General features: G+C 38.1%; 1 protein-coding gene and 1 long non-coding RNA gene across 3 annotated transcripts in view; both read right to left on the reverse strand.

The window, feature by feature from the left end:
- LOC146456865 (guanylate-binding protein 6-like) overlaps positions 1-8,480 on the reverse strand; it is an 84,954-nt gene that overhangs the window by 44,331 nt on the left and 32,143 nt on the right. The window lies entirely within an intron of this gene.
- Positions 1-8,480, reverse strand: part of LOC146456866 (uncharacterized) — a 48,935-nt gene that overhangs the window by 26,137 nt on the left and 14,318 nt on the right. The window lies entirely within an intron of this gene.

Below are 8,480 nucleotides of genomic sequence, written 5' to 3' on the forward strand. Positions count from 1 at the left end.
TGTTTTGATCCCTTTCGATACTGCTCATGTGAAGGCTCCCTTGAATAATTTATTGATTGTTTTAGTACCGGAAACCAACATTTTTCCGTTTGCATACAATGCTGACTTTGTTGTTCTCGTTGGAAGTATCACAGCCCTGTAATTTGCATGGTCCCTTTGTAGCCCAGTCACTACCTTGGTGATAACATAAATATCTGGCATGACTGGACCATTGAGAGTCTTTTTTGGAGTGTACAGTAGATGACTGGTGCGAGAAAGGTCTTGGGGTTGATTGTTTGGGAGTGCAGATTTTATCTTTGTACTTGAAACATGATGAAGACCACATGATGCTCATAGCATTTCCAAGCCTTAAAGTGCTACTATATGATCAAATTTGTACCTCTTGAATTTTTAAGTTTATCACATAGAATTCCAGGAAAGATTAAACACTCTGTTTACTGTTTCTAAATATCTGCATTGGTTCCGGAGATACTTAAGTTTGAAAAATGTGTACAAAATATGTAAATAAGGGGACTGATGAAATCATACTCTCAACTCAATATAACATCAAGTATATAAATAGAGCTATCTCAGTCAATTTACAGTAGAGACCATTGACAACTGGTAGGCTAATAGTTCTAAAGGTAATACACCTACGGTTATAAAAAAGTCAGTTCCCATGGTAACTCACTCTTTTCCAGTCCCCTCCAACCTGATTTCAATATTTTAGTGATTTTCAGCTTGAAAAACACTTTTACAAGGCCACGAACTCGACCTAACATACATGTATTTATACGCTTGCTGGATCATGCAGATGAGGCACCATTGGCAAACATCAAAATAGAACGCCAAAGGTGGCCAGCAAAGCCTTAAGTATCAGGGAGGACTGGAACCCAGTATGTTGCCATGGTAACAAAGCTGATAAGCTCATATATATTGTGGAGCGCATCTAGTACAATGTCACTGCTTTATTAGAATCAAGCATTTCTGATACAAATTGGCTGAGATATCTTTATTCATAATATTTGATCAAAATTCGGTTGAGTTTATGACGTCATCACTTCCAAGGTTAATTTGCATATTTTAAAAACTTGAATATCTCTGGAACAAAAAGAGATATTTGAAAATAGTAAACAGCATTCTTCTTCTCTTACAGACTACTTGTTTATGTTTTTAAATGGCTCAGATTAGAAAGATGCAAATTTTGTCATAGTAGCACTTTAACAAAAATTTACAATCTTCTTTTAGGTAGTTTGTGTAACACTACACTGTATATACACATGAACAGGACACTTTTGACATTAATTGCAGGACACAATCGTCACATGTGAACCCAGTAAGTGGCCTAGTTTACCACAAGGCTCACAGAACTTCAGTTTTACGAAATCCGGCTGGTGTCTTGAAGGTTGTGGACTTGATTTCCACAAGGAGGGGTATAGAATGTTCCTTCAAAAATAATGGGTCTCGGCAAATTTTAGGCGGGTCTCGAAATCTCGGCGTCTCAAACTGGAGTCTCGGAATCTCGAGCTCGAAAAAATAAAGCTGGTCTCGGAATCTCGCATTTTGAAATTTGAATCTCGGAGTCTCGCAAACCAAGCAAAAATTAAGTCTGAATAAACCGTCCTAAACTGACAACAAACAATAATCTTGAAAACTGAACGGCTCAACATGGCAATCGCTTCTGCAGCTTCTGTGAAACATGTAAGCTTGGATGAATTCTAATCGTAAATTGCCGTACTATGCTTTTTGTAAAAAACACGTGATGCATCGCGACGTCTCAGGCTCGGATTTAGAAAAAGTAGGTAAGTCTCGGTCTCGGATTTTAAATGAAGGTCTCGGCGTCTCGGCAGGTCTCGGATTTTACCATTCTATACCCCTACAAGGGAATCAATATTTTTCTCTGTTTCAAGTTCACTGAAATGATTTCATTTCATTCATGAGCTTCAAATTTAACATCTCTATTATTTTATCAACATGTTGTTCATTTATACACCGGTTTTTTTTTTCTACCTTTCCTTTATGTATACAGAAAATCAGCAATTTAACACGATTTAAAGGAGAAATTCTTACCAATTACTATTGGTAGTCATAGCGACAAATTTCATTAACTGGTAAGCAAACAATCATGTATTATTGTAATCGCAAATTTTCTAGAATTCATGCATAGTCCAGCTGTCAGGAAAGACGTGTGAAATCGGTTATCATAGAAAAATTATCATACAAATTGGTTTCACAACATCATCACAATCGAGCTAACATAACATTATTTTGATCTATAAAAACTTATTACAAGGCTGAAATTATGTAAATTGCTCGAGGCGTGATATTATAATGTACAGTTTTGGATCAAAGCAAATGTACATTATTGAATATCTAAAGAAAAGATTTTGTGAACTAGATGATTTAAAGACGGTGTTCTGGGAATGAAACAAGTCAGCCAATATCTGATCAATATCGACCAGGAATGTAGGCTTACTATATCTTTAAAACCTCCAACAACACGAATCGAACAACTTTACTGAAAAATGATCGGGCGCCACAGTTTTTCCACTTTCGAAACCCCTTTTCCATTGCGGTTGTTAGCATCAATTCCAAAGCCTCCGTAGTCAGTTTTCACATCGACGAAACGAAGCCGGCAAGCGATCGATCGACTTGATCAACGAGTGCAAACAATTTTTTTCAAAAAAAGATCAATACCAAAAATTTCCAATCCGCTCTGCAGGACGTGATTTCAAGCGACAATGATCAACTCCAATTCCTCAGAAGAAAGCATCGAAACGAAGTTTACTGATTTTGCCGGTGTTTGAAAGCTACAACTGCAATCCAAGATACAATTACAATAGATTGAACTCAGTGACCCTAGCTGAAACAAAATCTACAAACAACTTCTTAGCACTAATTAAAAGAAAAACTCCATAGCTATCAAGCAGCAACAAGAAAGTTTGTTTGCATTTATAAAATCATGAAAAACAAAATGTAACAGACTCTCTCACGTACCTGCAAAAACACGTTTCAAAATTTTGGCGCCAAGTAAAAACAGGATCCGCGATGTACGGCATTTCCGCTTTTGTAAGCCATGTTCAGCATCCCGAAAGCTATGTCAGCTTTTCCATGTCCTTATAGGGCCAATTCGTTCATGATTATTGCTTCCAATATGTAATAGTTTTAGTCCTTGAGCTAATCAGTTTCTTGTTCGTTTCGCCTAGTGCCGAATCGAGTACCGTGCCGAAAACAGTACGACGCATAAATTATGACAAATTATGAAATATGCCGGAATAGATGACCTTCTCGCCATAGGTCACGATAGTTAACAATTATTCCACGAGCGCGCGTTGGATATGGGATGATAGATAGCCAACGAGGCGCCGAGTTGGCTATAATCATCTCATATCCAACTAGAAATACGTGACTCGCAAAACCTCGCGAAGCGGGGGCTGGGTGGAAAGCCCTCTTTACTCGTATTGTAGCATCAAACGAGGAGATTAAGAGGCGCATAAGAATTTTTTTTTGATGAGCATGGTGTTTTCGTAGTTCCACGGGCTAGTTTGCGGTTGAAAATCTATTTCTGACGCGACGTAATGTACAACGGGCGTGCAGCGCTGTCGTGTTCGATGAATTTATTTCCCACGGAAAATTATTGACCGCGGCCACAAAACGTGTAATTTCTTTAATGCACTCTTTCACAAAAAAGATTTCTAAAAGAAAGGGAAAAGATTCTGGAGAGATAGTTCTGTGTCCAGTGAATATCGATGAACATTGCAGTTGAAATTTGATCATGCACGCATATTCTTTTTCCATGTATGCAAATTTTGCTCCAGACAACGCCAGACAGTCTGACGTCATTGTGCGGACACCTTCAAAGATACAAACATATATTGACATATACTAGAAATACGTGACTCGCAAAACCTCGCGAAGCTGGGGCTGGGTGAAAAGCCCTCTTTACTCGTATTGTAGCATCAAACGAGGAGATTAAAAGGCGCATAAGATTTCTTTTTGATGAGCATAGTGTTTTCGTTGTTCCACGGGCTAGTTTGCGGTTGAAAATCTATTTCTGTCGAGACGTAATGTACAACGCGCGTGCAGCGCTGTCGTGTTCGATCAATTTATTTCCCACGGAAAATTATTCACCGCGGCCACAAAACGTGTAATTTCTTTAATGCAATCTTTCACAAAAAAGATTTCTAAAAGAAAGGGAAAAGATTCTGGAGAGATAGTTCTGTATCCAGTGAATATTGATGAACATTGCAGTTGAAATTTGATCATGCACGCATATTTTTTTCGATGTATGCAAATTTTGCTTCAGACGACGCCAGACAGTCTGACGTCATTGTGCGGACACCTTCAAAGATATAAACATATATCAACATATATATATATATATATATATAAATATATTTTTCGCTCGAATTCGCGCGGCTTAGCTCCGCTCGGGCCGGCTCGGCCCGACAAATTTATTAACCTCGCTACGCTCGGGCCTTCGGCCCTCGCTTCGCGAGGAATAAATATATTTTTCGCTCGAATTCGCGCGGCTTAGCTCCGCTCGGGCCGGCTCGGCCCGACAAATTTATTAACCTCGCTACGCTCGGGCCTTCGGCCCTCGCTTCGCGAGGAACAAGCGCGAGTGGAATAATTGTTTTATTAAAAACAATTAAGTAATATTGGTAGGCCTTGCTGATTTCCTTCAAGAGCAACCAGAAAACAATTTATGGTCGCTACTGCTCGGCCATGGTATAATTGCTCATATACCATGGCTGCTAAGCCAATCAAAACCCTGTATTTGCATTATGCAATGATCCACTACTATTAGCTGACGGCATTTTGTTTTCTATTCAGGACGATATTTTAAGAAACTAAATTCAACCACAGCTCAACGCCATTTAATAGTTTGATTAATACAGGAAAAAACGTCATTGCACATATTTTTACGGGGGCTTGCGATGCAAAGACTAGAGCAGACATTTTATGGCAACAAAACGTTTTATTTCTTAGATCTAACTGTAACAAATTTAAACTAAAGAAACCTTTCGTTAATTTGTCATAGCTTCAGACTAAAATTAAAGCTACAGAATTTAAGTCCTATCAGCAAAAGCCTGAGGTATAGTAGGTAGAAAACTACAGTACAAGAGTAAAAAACCGGAAGACATGTAAGAACTGACTGGCAGACTGATCAGACCGGCAATTTGTCACGTTTTTTTGCCACCGTTTTATCTTGTCTTTTCGAATCGAATCGAATCTACAACGCTCATTCATTATGATTGATTTAAATTGTCGATCTTATGAAAATCTTATGAAACGCAAAACAAATAGCAACGATAAAGCTGTTTTGCGAGAAATTAGTGGTTTGAAATTTCTAATCAATTTCGGAATCTAACCAAATAGAAAATGCGTTATGTTGCTTTTGTTTTTTAAGTATTCAGCCGGCATCGTTCCTCTTCTAAAACCCTAGAAAGTTCTTTAGAAATATCAAGAACTAAATCAGTTCATTGTATCCGAAAAAATTCATATAAGAAGAATTCGAAGTACGGAGTAGGTGGGACGGTAGTATAAATGGGGTATGTACTTCAATGGTATGTACTTCATGTATCCCTTATTATAATAGGGGATATATGAAGAATCGGACTGTGTACAAAACTTAACACGACAGCGACATGATAGGGGTTGCCGCATTCTGTTGATTCTCGGTTTGGTCTCTATCATGTCGCTGACGTGTTATAAGTTTTCTACGCAGTCCGATCAGCCTTGCAGAAATTTGAGTCATTTATGTCCGGCGTATCCAATCGATGGAAACCGATGATCGGAAATTCAATCGATCAATTGATATCAATCGATAAAATTAGTTAATTGGTATCGGCCAATCGATGACCAATCGATAACCACACAAAAACCGTTCATCGATTGCTATCGATTGGCTCAGCAACCTTGAACAGACGTCACGCACGCTACTTGTCCGATCATCCGCCATTTTTAGGAAGCCCTAGGGACGAAATTGGTAAAACAAATTCCGACCCAGAATATACCAAACACCAAAACTAAAATGGCTCATCGCTTACTACTAGGATGAAAAAAGGAACGTCTTTTAAATCTTTTGCTGCATATTTTATTTCTTTTAGACACAATTGGCGCCTTCATAGATTTTTTAGTTTGTATGTATGTGATCAGTCTTTGTGTTCGTTATTATAAGGCTAGGTATTGCTGCTTTATTCATTATTTTGCAACAACTCATGCTGCTGTTATCGGCAATTTCATTGTTTGCAAAAGTACAACTTCTGTTACCAGAATTTTTCTGTGAAGGCATGATGCAACCACTTTCCGTTTTTTGAAGTCTATAGATTGGCCAATGGAACGAACTTTTAATTTGTCAAAAAAAAAAAAAAAGGAATCCTGTGGACGGGGCATTGACGTTAAAATGTGTTTATAATTACTGCGTTCAAAGTTGTGTTTTTTATGCGTCGCATCCGGTTTCGTCAATCTGCAACCAATCGGATACCAATCGATACCAATTTATCTATCGATTGGTATTGATAATCGATACCAATCGATAACCACACGAATCTTCGCCATCGATTGGTCATCGATTATCAATATCAATCGATTAATTGATAACGATTGGTATCGATTGATATCGATTGTCATCGATTATCGATTCCATCGATTGGATACGCCGGGTTTATATTTTTGGCTGATTAGGTCTTTCACAGATCCTGCGTATACTTGCAGCATTTTCGTTGTGCGGTTCCTTGTAGATTGCTTGCTTTTACAAAGCTGTTCTCTACGCTTATAACTATTTTTCATATGAACAAAGATTTCTGTTAGGCCTGTTTGTTTTTAAGATAAAATCCATTGAAAATAGCATGGAAGGGCAGAGAAGTTTTCGTGGCTTTCGTTCGAGAAACGGGTCCAAGCTCCCGAACGACCAACAAAGGAGTACAAATACGGAACGGGAGGCCCTAGGCGAAGACGCGTGGAGCCCGGGAGGGTGTTGGTAAAAAGACTGCGCGAACGACTTTTACTTCCACTCCGAAGATCAGGAAATTGACTTTTTGGTCAGCCGAGCCGGAACTGTCATTTCTGGCGTAGCGGACGATAAACACGTGCTGCAAATGGCGAGAAAGTACTTGCGCCTTCATTCAGTGTGGTCAGTTACAACACCCCATTAATCAGTAGGTACTTCATATATGGTAATTATTATGTCCTCACTTTTTATTTTTTGTAAGTATGTACCCAAATTCTTTTTGAAATCATTATGTCCCCAAATTTTATTTTTGATTACTGTGTTCCCCTTCTCACTCTGTTACGAGTGTTGCCTTGTAACTCTGTTACCTCTCTACTCTGTTACCTTATGAAGTACCTACCATTTATCGGTAGGTACTTCATATATCCCCATTTTTGACACTTTTTGATAATTATTTTTATATCAATCCAATCCGAAAAACTTCATATATCCCCTATTATAATAAGGGATACATGAAGTACCTACCATTGAAGTACATACCCATTGATACTACCGTCCCACCTACTTCGTACTTCTTCTTATATGAATTTTTTTCGGAAACAATGTAATTTCATTTTATATAAATATACACACACTTTTTTTTTTTTTTTTCATTTTTTCCTTTATTTTTATCAATTAATTTTTTTCTTTTTTTTTTATCTTATTTATTTTTTTTTTTCGTCTTCCGGGATGTTCCGGAATGTTCCGGAATGTTCCATGTTCCTGGTTTTATCGACGGCCGTATAAGTGATAGTTACGTGCTTGTATATCTTCACAGAAGGTAAAACGTACACCTGGGCGCAACACGTTTACGGATTCAGTTAGCGTTAAGGAAACGAGTTACATGCTTTAGCAAGGACTCGGTGACTGAGGCGTGCAGCATATGCGTGACATGTTTGTTACATGTACGTTACGCATTTAAAATGTTTCCCTGTCGTGATTGGGATATTTCAAATTATGATCGTAAAAGGTAAAAATTTTGTCACAACATAAACTTATTTTTTTTAGAAAATTTTTTAAATGATGTTAAACAAGTGAGTAGCACTAAGCAAACTTTTTACTTTACTTTTGCTTACTTCACGAGGAATTTGATTTACAAGTGATAGTTACATAATTGTATACCTACACAGAGAGTAAATCGTACAACACGTTTACAGATTTGCGTTAAGGAAACGAGTTACATACTTTAGCAAGGCGTGACTGAGGCGTGTAGCATATGCGTGACATACTGTTACATGTACGTGACGTATTAATTTGGGGGATCAAAGTGTGACCCTGAAAGATTTATCGTGTGACCGGCGTGATGAAAGAAATGCTATTCGCGTCATTTCGGGTTGCCTGAAATGAAAAGCCCTTTTAAACCATGTTTTAAAAACTTTAATGTAAAGGTACACAGAAAACCACGAAGTCTGATACAGTTGAACCTGTATTAAGCGGTCACCCTCGGGGAATGGCTAAGTGACCGCTTAATACAGGTTGACCGCTTAATACAGGTTGTACAGAATAC

The sequence above is a fragment of the Pavona decussata genome, unplaced genomic scaffold (genome assembly GCF_977016875.1).
Source record: "Pavona decussata unplaced genomic scaffold, jaPavDecu1.1 SCAFFOLD_254, whole genome shotgun sequence".
Taxonomy (NCBI): Eukaryota; Metazoa; Cnidaria; class Anthozoa; order Scleractinia; family Agariciidae; genus Pavona; species Pavona decussata.